The sequence below is a fragment of the Mandrillus leucophaeus genome, unplaced genomic scaffold (genome assembly GCF_000951045.1).
Source record: "Mandrillus leucophaeus isolate KB7577 unplaced genomic scaffold, Mleu.le_1.0 Scaffold128, whole genome shotgun sequence".
Taxonomy (NCBI): Eukaryota; Metazoa; Chordata; class Mammalia; order Primates; family Cercopithecidae; genus Mandrillus; species Mandrillus leucophaeus.
In genome coordinates, this window is record NW_012101209.1 from 5,620,209 (window position 1) to 5,637,141 (window position 16,933).

Sequence of the window (16,933 nt, forward strand, 5' to 3'; positions counted from 1 at the left end):
GAAAAATATGCTGAATGGGATTAACAGTAATTCCTGAAGAAAGAATTCATGAACTTAAAGACACAGCAGTCTTTAAAATAAAATACCAAGATTTGAGCTGGGAGCAGTGATTCACGCCAGTAACCTCAGCACTTTGAGAGGCTGAAGTGGGTGGATCACCTGAGATCAGGAGTTCGAGACCAGCCTGACCAACATGGTGAAAACCTGTCTCTACTAAAAATACAAAGATTAGCTTGGCATGGTGGTAGGCACCCACGTACTTGGGAGGCTGAGGCAGGAGAATCGCTTGAACCTGGGAGGCAGAGGTTGTAGTGAGCCGAGATCGTGCCATTGCATTCCAGCCTGGGTGATAAGAGCAAGACTCCATCTCAAATTAAAAAAAAAAAAAATTAGAAATAAAATACCAAGATTTTAAAAACTAAAAGAAAAGAGCATCAGGGAATTTTATGACATCTTCAAGAGCCTAATATACATGTGACTGGAGTTTCTGAAGAAAGAAGGGAGGGCTGAAAAAATATTTGAAGAAGTGATAAAATTTTTTTTCAAATTTCATTACCCACAGATCCAAGAAGTTCAATGAACCCAAAGCACAAGAAACGTGAAAAACACTACACTAAGTCATATCACAATCAAATTGCATAAAATCAGTGATAAAGTAAAATACTAAAATAAAGAGAAAAATGTTAAACTTATTCAGAAAATATGGGTAAATATACAGGACATTTACTAAGAACCTACTATGAGCCAGGTGCAGTGGCATGCCTGTAATCCCAGCACTTTGGGAGGCCGAGGCAGGCGGATCACGAGGTCGGGAGTTCAAGACCAGCCTGACCAACATGATGAAACTCTGTCTCTACTAAAAATATCAAAATTAGCGGGGCGTGGTGGCGTGTGCCTGTAATCCCAGCTACTCGGGAGGCTGAGGCAGGAGAATCACTTGAACCCGGAAGGTGGAGGTTGCAGTGAGCCAACATCAAGCCACTGCATTCTGGCTTGGGCAACAGAGTGAGGACTCTGTCTCAAAAAAAAAAAAAAAAAAAGAACCTACTATGGTCCAGTGCTCAAAATATTTTTCTTTTCCTTTCTTTTCTTTTCTTTTTCTTTTTCTTTCTTTCCTTCAGACTAGGAGGTCTAGGAGATGCTACATAAGTTTTTACCTTGGACCCTTGGTTCTTTGAACTCCAAAGATGTATGCTAGTCAAATAACTTTTTCATAAATCAAATGCCCTCCTTGCCTTGAAGAAAGTTATAGTCTAGAAATTAGTAAAACTACTTAGTATGTAAGCTTTTAGACTTACATTTTATTTTTCTTGAAGAGGCCTATTACTAAGCATGCCTAAATATAGCATGTTTAAAGTTGCTTACAGATAAAGTTTCACAAGTGAAAAATAATTTTTTAATCATTATGAACCTGTTTTGAAGGGAAAGGAGTTCCGAAGTTGATTGTAGTTGGTAACTGTATTCAAAGAGGGAAGGAGAAGGGATATCTGAAACTGAAGGGAAGGAAGATTTCCAAACTCAAGGCTTTTGATATTTTTAAAAGTACAAGTGTGGAGAGATGGAAAGTCATCACAGTGTGAGAGTGTGTGTGTGTGTGTGTGTGTGTGTGTGTGTGTGTGTGTGTTGGAACAGACAGATTTTAGTTTCGAATTTTCTATTATCCACTTCTACAAATGTATCCAAGGATTTGCTTATACCAAATATACTTCTGTGTTTGTGAACAACACTGATGATATTAGAAATGTTCCATTTGGATGTTCAGCATGGGAGTGTGCTGCCTGCTGAGAGGGACTTTTCAGCATGCCACTTGGTATATATTTGGATTACATAATCACAAACGCCTAGCCTCTGTCTTTCCCTCTGCCTCTCAGCCTCCCTTTCTTTTCATATATTCCTCTCCCTTACTGTTGATCAGTGCATCACTTCAAAAAGAAAAAAACAAAAAGCTTGAACCAGGAGGATTTCTGTTCACTTTGGCAGTTCCAGAACTCGTTATCCCTCAATTGACCACTGGAGACTCTGCTGCTATATATTTAAATCACCCTAGGCATTAGCTGGGGATGGATTTATCATGAAACTTTTATAATACAGAGGGCCACAGGGAATAGAGTGCTTTTAAATGTCTCCTCTTCTGCAGGCAAGTGATAACTTCACTCTTTGGTGAGTCCCTGTTGCTTTACTATTACACTCAGATGTTTTCATTCCAAGAGGAAAATATTATGACTGAACATAAAGTTTTAGTATTTGAGATGGTTGGATTGCACACCAGGTAGTTGGATCTTTTTTTCTATATTTAATGTCTTCTACAATCAGTTATATTTACTGCTTCTGATTCCAACTAGTCCCCACGCTAAATGAAAAAAGACTTGGAAACCTACATAGTTTGAGTTTTAAAAAACTATTTTGTGCAAACTTCCATCCAGGACATGAATCCCTTCTACTGCCTTCTTAACAGCACCACCCTTCTCAAATGAATGAGAATAGTATTGGGGATTTATGTGAAATGCGAAATCAAGACTTGGACAAAAGATTGAGAACCAAGGGCACCCCTAAGCAGCAGAGGAGCCGAGGAAGCATGGCTAAAGTCTCTTCCCACTGCTGTCCTAAGTCAGAGCCTTTTAAAGAGCTTGAACAGCTATGGAACTTCTTCATGTGGGGGAAGAACTTTGGAACAACCAATGAGAGTGTGAGGAGCCATTCTGAGCAACTGGAAACACTCAGAGTCCGTATGCTAACGAAAGAGCCAAACACCAAGCAATCCAGGGCCTGTGGGTTGTCCCATATGCCACTGTGGAGGAGGTGGATGCAGCCATGAATGCAAGATCACGCAACGTGGATAGAAGAGCTGTGGAACCAAAGACAGCTGTCTTAAGAAAAAGTTCTCAAAGACCAGGTGCCCACTTAACTGTGAAAAAGATCTTTGTTGGTGGTGTTAAAGAAGACACTGAAGAACGTCACCTAAGAGATTATGTTGAACAGTATGGGAAAATCGAAATATTGAAATCATGGCTGACCAAGGCAGTGGAAAGAAAAGAGGCTTTGCTTTTGTAACCTTTGACAACCATGACTCCACAGATAAGACTGTCGTTCAGAAATACTCTCGTGGGAGTGGCCACACTGTGATGTTAGGAAAGCCCTGTCGGAGCAAGAGATGGCTGGTGCCTCATCCAGCCAAAGAGGTCGAAGTCATTCTGGAAACTTTGGTGGTGGTCGTGGAGATGGTTTTGGTGGTCATGACAACTTTGGTCATGGAGGAAACATTAGTGGTTATGGTAGCTTTGGTAGCAGCCGTGCTGGTGGTAGATATGGTGGCAGTGGAGATGGCTATAAGGGATTTGGTAATGATAGGAGCAATTTTGGAGGTGGTGGAAGCTACAATGATTTTGGCAATTACAATAATCAATCTCCAGATTTGGACCCATGAAGGGAAGAAACTTTGGAGGCAGAAGCTTTGGCCCCTATGGTGGTGGAGGCCAATACTTTGCCAAATCATGAAACCAAGGTGGGTGTGGTGCTTCTAGTAGCAGCAGTCACTATGTCAATGGCAGAAGATTTTAATTACTGACACCAACAAAGCTTGGCAGGAGAGGAGAGCCAAAGAGGTGACAGGGAAGCTACCAGTTACAACAGATTTGTGGACTCAACCAAGCACCGTGGTGGCAGTGCCCAGCTGCTATAAAGAAGATATGTTTTAGACAATGCTCACGTGTACGCACAAAAAGCTCAAGGACTGTATTTGTGGCAGGTTATTTTAGTTTCTGTTCTGTTCTGTTCTGTGGAAAGTATAAAGCATTCTAACAAAAGTTTTTAATGCACCCATGCTATGGATTGCTAAATCTAACAGTCTGATCGTAACACTGAATACATGTCTTTTTTTAAATTAATAAAATAAAACTCTAGCTAGACATACAGTCTTCTTTCCTAAGAAGACTTGAAAGATATATACCAAAATATTGGCAATACTTCTTTCTGAGTGGTGGAATTAATTTTAATAATATTTATATTAATTAATTTATATTAATAATTAATACTAATATTTATTCTGAAATTATTTTTCTCAATTATAAAAGTAATATAGTTATCATTATACAAAATTAAGGGGAAAAAAGCTAAAAAGACTATAAACATTTTGAAGTATATCTTTCTGAAATTTTTTAAAATTAAATATAACTTTTTCTTATTATAAATATATCTATTCAATGTTGAAAAATTTTAAATATAGATAAGCAAGTAGAAAAACATTTATTGAATGATTTTTATTTTCTTTCTTTTGCTTATTTTTAAACTACAAGTTTTCAACAATGAGTATACATTGCTTTGGAGTACAAAAGAAAAAATGTATTGATCAGCCGGGCACAGTGGCTCATGCCTGTAATCCCAGCACTTTGGGAGACCGACATAGGCGGATCACTTGAGGTTGGGAATTCAAGACCAGCCTGGCCAACATGGTGAAACCCTGTCTTTACTAAAAATACAAAGATTAGCTGGATGTGGTGGCGTACATCTGTAATCCCAGCTACTCAGGAGGCTGAGGCAGGAGAATTGCTTGAACCTGGGAGGCAGAGGTTGCAGTGAGCCGAGATCGTGCCACTGCACTCCAATCTGGGCAAGAGAGTGAGACTCCATCTCAAAACAAAATAAAACAAACCAGTGTCTTTGTGAGAGCTGAGGTACAGACAGTTGGAAGCCAGCTGTGTGGGCTAGATCTGCAGATATTGGCCAGGGTAGAAATGAGTTTGGGTCTCCTGAAATCTTTAGAGGCTTTCAGTGGTTGCGGGTAAAAATGAATTCTGAAATTATCTCAGTAAATTTCATGAAGTATACCTGGTAAATTACCAATAAAACTTAACAGAGTTCATCTCATATCTGGAGACCTTTAAAGCTGCTATTATAAACTCTACTGATGAAGGACTTTCTTATTGATTCCAATCATTATTGGCTCAGCCCACCCAACAAAAAAATAAATATGCATTTCAACCCTTGAGAAAACATATTTCAGAACCCCACCAATTTTATGAGACAGGCCTAAGAGATGGAAGTATTTATTCAAAGTCCCATTGTGATTTTTCAGGAGACCTGCTTCAATCAGGAAGAGCTCTGCAATCCAGAAAACTCCAGAGCAGCAGTGATTCATGCAACCTAGCCATAGTCATGTGGTCTGATTAAAAAGATGCTCCCAGGCCAGGTGTGGTGGCTCATGCCTGTAATCCCAGCGCTGTGGGAGGCCGAGGTGGGTGGATCACCTGAAGTCAGGAGTTTGAGACCAGCCTGGCCAAAATGGCAAAACCCTGTCTCTACTAAAAATGCAAAATTAGCCCAATGTGGTGGCACACATCTGTAGGAGGCTAAGGCAGGAAAATTGATTAAACCTGGGAGGCAGAGGTTGCAGTGAGCTGAAATCATGCCATTGCACTCCAGCCTGGGCGACAGAGTGAGACTCCGTCTCAGAAAGAAAAAAAAAAAAATGCTCTCAAACCCAAGCAGCCTAATTTGCTATTTTATACTATATTAACATCGCACATCTATTAACTCGGCATTCCAACTATTGATCTGAAAATAAAATTAGTTCTTGCTCTCACACAACAAAGAAGAATTGCAGTTTATAATGAAAGAAATGTTCATACTTAATTGCATAATAGAAATCATTATGTTTCCTTACTACAAAGGCACCTAATTAGCAAAGATTTTCATTTTCCACTGATGTCATGGGGGGCCAGTCACTATTCTAAGCACATAGCTATCCCTTAGGTACATGAAAGTTTGCATCATGCAAATTCCTTTTGAGACAATACCTCAGGATGAAGTAGAATGCAGATTTGGCATGAGATTTTGATGGAGACAGGATAGAGAGGTCTTTTAAGGAGTGATGGCTTTCTTTAGGAACCAACCAGGGAATTTTTCAGTCTCCCTAGATCTACTCCACAATTTTTCACTCTGCCTAGATAAAAACCTTCTTAGAATTCTCAGCATAATAAATAGGATATTTTATATTTTTTTCCTACTGCTCTGGAGGTTCTCATAGCACATAAAAATTTTAAGATATACTAAATATAATCCCAGAAATTATTGTATAATTAAATTTATAAATACAATAAATTTTAATTAATTGGGAACATTCAATACTGGTAAAGATGTGGCAAAATATGTACTGTCATACATCACTGGTTGCATGGTAAATTGGTACCACCCATTTGGAAAACAATACAGTAACTTTATAAATGTTCAATATTTTTGACCCAATGATCCTCCTTCTGGAAGTCTAGCCTATTACATCAGACCAAAACAAGAGGAAAAGGCTATGTGTGAAGATGATCTTTAAGATACCATTTCTGGAAGTAAAAACTGAAAATGACCTAAATGTTAAATAATTAGGGCATTCCTTTACTTATAAGCAAAAAGTTCAAATGCTTACTTGGCAACATGTAGCAGATGTCAGAAGGACCCTTTCACTTCATCTGTTATGATTGTCTAAAATATTACCAAACAGGGTTAGATGCATGGTATCCAGGCGTTTCCTATTCAAATGCAATTCTCTAAAAAGAAAAGAAAAGAAAAGAAAACCCAAAACCCTAAAAGAGCAAGATGGGAAACATAAATCCAGCTTTATCAATAATTACATTAAATGTTAATGAATGGATATATATACCAAAACATCATGTTGTATGCCTTAAATTTTATACAATATAAAAGGCTAATGAACTAAACACTCCATTTAAAAGATATTATCAGAATTGATTTTTTTTTTTTTTTGAGATAGAGTTTCACTCTTATTGCCCAGGCTGGAGTGCAATGGCGCAATCTCCGCTCACTGCAAACTCCACCTCCCCATTCAAGCAATTCTCCTGCCTCAGCCTCCCCAGTAGCTGGAATCACAGGTGTGCACCACCACACTCAGCTAATTTTTGTATTTTCAGTAGAGACGGGGTTTCACCATGTTGGCCAGGCTAGTCTCCAACTCCTGATCTCAGGTGATCTACCCGCCTTGGCCTCCCAAAGTACTGGGATTATAGGCCTGAGCCACCATGCCCAGCCTAGATTTGATTTTTAAACAAAAACAACTCAATGTCAACTGTATGCTGCTTTCAGAAAACACATTTCAAATATAAGGACTTAGAGATACTGAAAGTAAAAGGATGGAAAAAGATTGTTATGCAAATTCTAATAAGAAAGTTGATGTGGCTTTATTATTAGACAAAATAGACTTCAAGACAAGAAATATTATCAGAGATGAAGAGAAACATTTTATGATGATAACATAGTTCATCAGAAAAACCTTAAAATCCTAAATTTGTATATGCCTACTCACATAAATTTCAAAATATATAAAGCATAATGAATAGAACTAAAGGAGAAATGAATAAAGCCACAATCATGGGTGGATAATAGTCTTTGAGTCATAACAGATTACTGATAGTTTAGCTCTTAATCATCTCTGAGTTGGCTAACAATGTAGCCCTGAAAGAATGGGACACACACACACAAAAATCTCCTTTGATTCTGGGAGAAGGTGAAGGACAGACCTCAGATTGATACAGCAGTGAGAAATTGGTGGAAGTTGGGCCAACAGGTTAGTTCTAGGGCCATATGGGAGAGAAAGTCCAAAAGGAGAACTGATGACAAGAAAGCGGTGGTGGGAAGATTTGAATGGAATGAGAAAGAGTATGACCTCAGTTTGAATACCCATTTCAACACTTACTAAGTAATCCTGAACCAGCCACTAAACTTCTAACATTTTGACATTTAAAAAATTGGAGGAAATGTTTTCTGCCTTATGTGTTAATATGGAAGTTAAACACATAACACATGTGAAGAGTGCTGGCAATCCAATATCTCCCCTCTTTCACACTGTTTCCTGATAGGGACCCACATACTCAAGGTTTCTGCAAAGAACCAGGAAATGAATTGGACAGGGATCCCAAGATCTAAATCGCTGTAGAAGAAGGAAAAATAATTTACCTAGTCCCAATAAGGTATGGAGAACCTCAAAACAGCCCAGTCTCTAGGAGGCCTGGCTACTCTTTCCTTTGGCAAAGTGAAAACAGCTCCATGATAGTTCTTAGTCTTCTTCAGTAGAACCTGTTCTAGTGTTCTTCCTATGCATCTACGTGCATGTGCTGTCTCAAGGAATTAAAACTGTCTCAAGAAATTTACTAGAATTTTAATTATCCAGACCCTTTGGTGGCCATCAGTTCATTGACTGACCTCCAGACAAGACCTCATATAAAATTTCCCTCAAAGATGGATCTCTTTCTTCAAAACTTGCAGAGAAAGCTAAATTCTCCCCTCCTTCCTTGGAAGTACATTTCAGTGTCTCCTTTTTATAGGTAGAAAGTTCTTCCTGTCTTACCTAAATATCTATGGAACAAGGCAGAGTCCTATAAAACTGAAACAGAGTTACAATGCGCTGTAGAGGCTGAGGGGAGGAAGAGCCTTTATAGGCTTTGGGAAACCAGGACAAATTATAAAGTGGCATTTATTCCTGGCCTTAAAGAATGGGCAGGGCTTTGGCCCATGTGAGGAGGGGATGCAAATGGATCAAAAGCTGGATAGGGAATGCAGAGCCTGCTGAAGAAGGACAGATGATGGTCAGGGCCATGGGGAACAGGAGGAAGGAGAGAAGGAAAGGTGACGCCATATTGTGGAGGACCCCACACACCAGAAAGAAAACTGTTGGCTTTATTTGGTAGGTAATGTGGCACGATGTGGCGAGAGGGGGTTTACAGAAATATGTGGTGAGAGCTGAATTTCAGGGAGATTCATGTAGCAGACAGATTCAAAAGGTGGAAGAAAGAAGTGGAGAAAGAGGTGAAAGGTCAGTTAGGAAGTCCTTTCAACCATTCAGAAAAGAGTTCCTGAGACTCAGGCTGAATGTCGGTGAAAACACTGGAAATGAAGGTGAGAACCAGCCTGAGGCCTTGAGCACAGAAAGCCTCCTAATTCATCTGTATGGACATGACCTAACTCTCAGTAACAACTTCTTGAATCAGAGTTGTTGTTCAGCTAAGAGATGTGACTACAAAGAGGTGAGGAAGAAAGAGGAATGAAAGGGGATAATGTAAAAAAGAAAGAGCAGGCCGGGCGCGGTAGCTCACGCCTATAATCCCAGCACTCTGGGAGGCCAAGGCGGGCAGATCACGAGGTCAGGAGATCGAGACCATCCTGGTGAACACAGTGAAACCCCGTCTCTACTAAAAAATACAAAAAATCAGCCGGGCGTGGTGGTGGGCGCCTGTAGTCCCAGCTGCTCGGGAGGCTGAGGCAGGAGAATGGCGTGAGCTCGGGAGGTGGAGGTTGCAGTGAGCCGAGATCGCGCCACTGCACTCCAGCCTGGGCAACAGAACGAGACTCCGTCTCAAAATAAAAAACAACATTATAAAAAAAGAAAAGAAAGAGCAAATGTACAGTTGTCCCTGGGTATCCTGGGTATCCACATGGTATTAGTTCCAAGACCCAACTCCCCCACATACCAAAATCCATGAATCCTCAAGTCCCTGATCTAAACTGGCATAGTATTTGCCCTTAACCTATGCACATCCTCTCTTATACTTTAAATCATCTCTAATTACTTATAATACCTAATACAATGCAAATGCTGTGTAGTTATTATACTGTACTGGTTTTTTATTTGTATTATTTTTTATTGTTGAATTGCTATTTTTTATTGTTTTTTTTTTTCAAAATTTTTTTCTCTGTGGTTGGTTTAATCTTTGGCTGCAGAACCCATGGATAGGGAGGACTACTGTAATAGATAGTAATTAAATAGAGAGAACTCTATCTCAAGACTCATTTCAACAGTTTTTGACTCAAGGCTCTTACAATCACTACTCGTTAAATAATTCTAAGTGCGTCTCCAATTGATAGCGGGTCACATTTTATCTTTGTGCCTGAGAGACATCACATTTACTTGATCCTATAATCCCAAAGAGCTGCCATACAGACCAAATTAAAGGAAACCTAGAGAAGTGTATTTTAAGCATATTGTCACAATGAACTCATGTTGTTGAGGATCTGTATGCACCAAGCATTGTGTTAAACTCTTTATGTGAATTATCTTATTTCATTTTTAACTACCCTAACAGTAGATGCAACTATTCTCTTTTAACAGATAAAGAAACGGAGGTTTAGTTGACTCACAAAGCCAGGATTTGAGCACAGGCAGTTTGATTCCAGAGCATGGACGATCTTCCCTAGCACTCCTTCTAAGCAAGAAAATGCAGCGCAACTGGAGCACTCCTCTGCCATTTATTTACAAACAAATGTCATGTCTTCAGTGAAGTCTTTTCTATGACTGGTTGTTCCAGGTGAGAGCTTCCCCTCCAGACATTCTGTTCTAAGAAGGTGTAAAAGCAACCTTTCATTCTAAAGAGGGGTTTGGTGGGAGAGCGCCAGCCTGCCATACCAGGAAGTATGTATCGGTGTGTCAATTTGCGTTTTTGTTGCAAGCAACAGAAGTGAATTAACAAAGTTAAAGAGGATAAAATAATTTAATGGGGCGAAACTTAGAAAAGCTGAAGGATTAGGACTGGAGTAGCTCCAGGCTCTAAGGGCAGTCTCTTCAGGGAGCCTCTGTCTGGGAGTATCAATAACCACCATCTTGGTTTTACAGACTCCACTCGAGAGAATGCCTGATTGGCCAGGCTTGGGTCATGTGGCCATCACTTAACTAGGGGATGGCAGGGCAGTCTCACCGAAAGGGCCCACCCATAGGGAAGACAGAATTCCCCCAAAGAGAAGCTAGCTCTGTTACCAGAACCGAGGGGAATGAATGCTGGACAGACTAAAACAGCAGGTGCCCATGACATTGTGGGAAGTTTCACACATTTGAGCTGCAGCTGTGCCCAGGTGTATGCAAAAGCGTCATCCTGATCCTTGTGGTACTACATGAAGAGTTGAAAAAGTGACTCTCCCTGCTGCACCAGCAGCTCTAGATTTAAAATCATCTGTTACAGTGTCATTAGGCCAGTAGCACGTGAAATCAACTAGGAACATTTCATTTTAAACTTTGCTGATTTTTCAAATTTGTTTTGCATTCTTGGTAATGATTTCTTGCTCCACTTTTATGCCTTCTCAGATAAAGTGCCATCATACATGATGTTGGCCCCATTAGACATGAAGTAAACATTATTTATGATATAATCAGAGTTACAAAGCATTAAAAATAGGAAAGAAAATTATTTCCATAGACCTTTTCTAAAACTTAGAAGCTGAGGCTTAATTTATCAGACTTTTGCTTTTCTCATGCCAGGAGGTAGTCAGGGCTATTGGGGCAAAGCTGGTCAATAGCTGAGGAGTCTCTTGCTTGCATTATCACTTGGAAGTGCTTGGATATTTCCCAGATTCCACCTTAGAAGGATAGGGTCCTAGTCAAACTCAACCTTCTTTGGCAAGTTGAATAGCAGTAAGGCCTCTTATATCTGGGTTTTAACTTTATGGGGAGGTTAAATGGGTCAGCCATTATAAACTGGAATTCAAGGATAACTCAGGATACAGACCAGGTGGCAGACAACTAAGAAAGACTCAACTAGATTAGTGCAGTACTGTACTTTATCAGCATGTGAAACAGGTGTTAATGCTTATGTAAAACCAGTGTGTTTTCCTTCCTTCCTTTTTTCTTTATTTCTTTTTGTCTAACCCTCCTTTGTACTGACAAACATGGTACAAAGATGCTTAGGGAAAAGTTGCATTGAAACAGAGGTGGGAACACAAGAAAAAAGTAAAATAGAAAGAAAATAATAAAGCTAATTTTAGCTTTCCAAACAATGAAGTCACTTTAAGAATCACAATAACAAGGAGATAAAACTTAAGTAAATAAAAAAATTTTAAGGTTCAAATAATAAAAGTAATTTACTTTTTTATCTCATATTTTTCAACTCAATAATAGTTATCCTGAAATGATTATAGTATTCATTTAGCACTTTTCAAAAGTCTTCTGCCCTTAGGCAGATTGCACTGGTCATGATGAAGATTGATACCTTAGATGCTGCTACCATTGACCAACATGGTTCCTGTTGACTGAGAGGCCAGGGGAAGACAGTAAGGAATAATGACCACACAGCTGGAGAGACAGCCATGCCTTAAGTGTTCCTACCTTTCACCCTTCACATTTCCTGATGCTGACAACTGCAGGGCATTTCTCCAACTTTTACAGATATCTCCCTTGCCTGCTCCTTCAATAGGTCTTCCTGCTTGGGCTAGGGTGCTTGGTACAAAGAAATTTTCCTTTGTCCTTGATCTGCAGCTAGAAATCATAACTAACAGTGATTAATATCCATGAGCTAAGAAGTGAATATATTCCACTTTACAATGAGGAAATGTACACTCAGAAAAATTAGATAACTTTAATGAAGTCACATAGCTACTAACTGATAAAGCCGGAACTTGAACTTAAGTCAATCTAACTCAAGAATCCATTATTAAATGTCATACTTTACTTTTCAAGCTAAATTCTTCTATTTCCTCTAGCAAAATTCTCTCTAATTAGAAATAATAGATAAGTCATTCTCAAGAAACCAGACCTCCAAGACTTTCTGAGCATGGGCTCCAAATTGTACACTATCTTTGCCATTAAGAAACCCCAAACCAAAAAGTAAGACAAAAGTTGCACAAGCCAGGCATGGTGGCACATGCCTGTAGTTCTAGCTACTCAGGAGGCTGAGGCAGGGGGATTACTTGAGCCCAGGAATTCAAAGTCCAGCCTGGGCAACATTAAAAAATAGAACTGGTGAATACAGGGCCTGAGCAGAGAAAGCTATGAAACAACTCTAACGCACACACGTGACTCTCATGGAAAAAGAGATTCAAGGAACCTAGCCTACAATCCTAAGAAACAGGATAATTCACACCCAACAAACTACAGATCGTAGAGTAATTTTAATTTGAAAATTAATCTGAGGGGCCTTCAAAATAAATGTTATATTCAGAGAGATGAAGAAATATAATTCACAAAGTAAAAACAAAAGAACAGGATAAGTTGGGGAAAAAAACCAAGTATGTGTATGTCCCAGACAATAACAAATATTCTCACTAAAATAAAAAAAACCTCAACAAGTTAAACAATAGATTAAACATAGAGAATGTGAACAAGAAGTTAAGAGACATGGAAAATAGATCTAAAAGCTCCTGAAGGAAAAAAAGAATGGCAGAAAATCAATATTCAAAGATATCCTGACTCGGAATTTCCCAGATTGTTTTAAAAGTTTTCTCATCAGGATAAATAAAAACAAACCTACAAAGAGACCCATGAAAGCAAAATAGCAGACCATCAAGGACGAATGGAAGAATCTTAAATGATACCAGAGAGAAAAGACAGATTATCAACAGAAAAACAACAATCAGACTGACCATGAATTTCTCATGAACAATAGATGCCAAAAGAAAATGAAATAAAATCTTAAAAGTGCTGAGAAAAAATAACTGCCAACCAAGAATTCTATGTCATAATGTGGCAGAGGTAATGCTGTGAGTTCATTAAACATTCCTCCTGGGCAAACAGGATAACTACATTTCTCAACTTCCTTTGGGGCTATGCAGTTGGATTTCGGGCCAACATGATGTAGTAGAAGTAATGTGCACCACCTCTAGGTTTCTCTGAAAAAAACACACACACATACACATATACACAAACATGCTAAATAGCCAATAGACTCCCTGGAAAGAACTCAGTGTGGCAGAATCATAAAATGAAAAGAGCGAGGATCTCTGAGGCACTGGTTGGAGGGAAGCTACTCAAGAGAGCCACCCGACACATTAGACTAAGACATGAATGAGAATTTCATTTTAATTGTGTTAAGCCACAGAGATTTAACAATGAAGGTGATAGAGAAGAAAAGGCAGGAACTGAGCACAGTTGAACATTGTGAAGACTGATCTGAACATTAAGACAGCAGCCAGACAGTGCTATTGATCCTTTTATTTATTTATTTTTGAGACTGGGTCTCACTCTATTGATCAGCATTGAGCACAGTCATTGCTCACTGTAATCTCAAGCTCCTAGATTCAAGTCATCCTCCCACCTCAGCCTCCTGAGTAGCTGGGACTGCAGGTGCACACCAACTTGCCTGGCTAATTTTTTAAATTTTTTGTAGATATAGGGTCTTGCTATGTTGCCAAGTCTGGTCTCAAATTAATGGCTTCAAGCAATTTTTCTGCCTGGGCATCCCAAATTGCTGGGATTACAGGTGTGAGCCATCATGCCTGGTCTATTGATCTTAATATACTAGACAATTATTCAAGAATGAAAGTAATAGCCAGGTGTGGTGGCATGCACCTGTAATCCCAGCTACTTGGGAGGCTGAGGCACGAGAATTATTTGAACTGGGACGTAGAAGTTGCGGTGAACCAAGATCGTGCCACTGCACTCAGTCTGGATGACAGAACGAGACAGTCTCAAAAAATATAAATAAATAAATAAAGTAAAAAAAAATGAAGGTAAAATGGACCAGATTCGTTCTGAAAAAAGTACTAATAAATATATCTCAGAAAATAGGAAATGAATCCAGAAGAAATGTAAGGGAAGCCAGTTGCAATTGTGAGCAAAGGTATCAGTTGTTAAGTGTTACTAATGCTAAATAAATACTGACTTACAAAACAAGGTAGAAATAAAACACTTGATTAAAATGTAGAAAATTGAAGAAGAGGATGCAGAAGGAAATTTAAGTATGCCTGGTTTCTAGTATTATTTAGGAGATGAGTAAAAATATTGATTGTCCTTAGACTTTGTTAGAGTGATGTTTGAAATTTAAGTTTACCACCAAGAGAATACAGGGTAAGGCATAGGTCAACATGGCCCAGTGTGAGTTTCTATGTCCCAGGGAGCCCTCATAACTGTTTATCTTGTTTTCTTCTTATTGTAATCCTCCAATACTGGCAACCGGCTCAGTAAACATTGAACAAATGAAACAATTGGGAATGGAGATGGGAAGGATAAAATACAACTGTGAACCAGCTGAATCAAATATGTGCTCGATACTCAAATACTGACAAACCCCTGGCTAAAATGCCATAGTTATCACTCTTAAAGAGCAGAGAACAGGCCAGGTGCAGGGGCTCACACCTGGAATCCCAACACTTTAGGAGGCCGAGGCAGGAGGATAACTTGAGCCCACGAGTTCAAGACCAACCTGGGTAACATAAAGAGATCCTGTCTCTACAAAAATAATAAAAAATATTAGCCAGGCATGGTGGTACATGCCTGTGGTCCCAGCTACTTAGGAGGCTGAGGCAGGAGGATCGCTTGAGCCTGGGGGGTTGAGGCTGCAATGAGCCATGATCACACCATTGCACTCCAGCCTGGGTGACAGAGCAAGACCCCATCTCCAAAAAAATAAAAAAATTTTAAAAAGCAGAGAATGGTTTGGCAGCTTCTCAAAATGCTAAACCTACAGTTACCATATGAGACAGCGTTTCCACTCTTAGGTATATACCCAAATACATGAAAACAAATATCCACACTAAAACTTTGTACATAAATATTCCTAGCAGCATTTTTCCCAATAGGCAAAAAGTATAAACAACCCAAATGTTCTTCATAGGATGAATGGATAAACAAAGTGCAGTTATTCACACAGTGGAACATTAGACAACCATCAAATGGCATGAAGTACTGACATATACTACAACATAATGAACCTTGAGAACATGCTAAGTGGAAGAAGCCAGACACAAAATACCACATATTGCATGACTCCATTTATCTGAAATATCTAGAATAGGCAAATTACAGAGTTAGAAACTACATTCATGGTTGCCAAGGACTGGGGGAGTAGGTGAAATGGGGAGTAATTGCTAAACAGGAATGAAATTTCCTTTTGGGATGATGAACATGATCTAAAATTAGATTTTGATGATGATTGCACAACTCTGACAAATACTAAAAACCATTGAACTGTGCACTTTTAATGGGTGATCTATATAAGAATCATATCTCAAAAAGTTGTTTTTAAAAAAGTACCTAGCCTGGCACGGTGACTCAAGCCTGTAATCTCAGCCACTGGGGAGGCTGAGGTGGGAGGATTGCTTGAGGCAGGAGTTTGAGACCAGCCTGGGCAACCCTGTCTCTATAAACAATTTTTTTTTAATTAGCTGGACGTGGTGATGTGCACCTGTATTCCCAACTACTTGGGAGTCTGAGGCAGGAAGGATTCCTTGAACCCTGGAGTTCAAGTCTGCAGTGAGCTATGATTGCACCACTGTACCCCAGCCTGGGCGATAGAGTGAGACCCTGAGACCCTGTCTAAAAAAGGAAGAAGAAAACAACCTAGATTTCCCCCCACCCAAAACACACTACAGAATATCTGAGATCAAATTGCAAAAAAGAAATGGAGGCCAGGCACAGTGGCTCACACCTGTAATCCCAGCACTTTGGGAGGCCAAGGCAGGCGAATCATGAGGTCAGGAGTTTAAGACCAGCCTGGCCAACATGGTGAAACCCCATCTCTACTAAAAATACAAAACATTAGCGGGGCATAGTGGCACGTGCCTGTAGTCCCAGCTACTTGGGAGGCTGAGGCAAGAGAATTCCTTGAACCTAGGAGGCAGAGGTTGCAGTGAGCTGAGATCAAGCCACTGCACTCCAGCCTGGGTGACAGAGAGAGACTCTGTCTCAAAAAAAAAAAAGAAAAAAGAAATAGAATATTGTCTTTGACTTTGAAATAAACAGTAGTAGTTTACTTCATGTATATGTTTTAATGTATCCTGAAATGTATTTAATGTATATTTTAAAATAAAAAAGCAAAGAAGACCTAAACTAATAGATATTTCTTTTCCCAGCAAACCACAGCTAACTCCAGTGGATACACAGTCTGCCACTTACCTTGTGAAATTGAATGAGGCCAGGCCAGACCTGGCAGCAAGTACTATTCTATATGCCATATATTTCAACTGTGAGAGCTCAAGTCAAGTCAAGTCATAAACCTATATTTCCATAGATCCCAGA

General features: G+C 39.4%; 1 pseudogene; it reads left to right on the forward strand.

Annotated features, from left to right (window-relative positions):
* The first annotated feature begins 2,503 nt into the window (after nucleotides 1-2,503).
* On the forward strand, nucleotides 2,504-3,340 carry LOC105533756 (annotated as a pseudogene).
* Nucleotides 3,341-16,933: the final 13,593 nt, after the last annotated feature.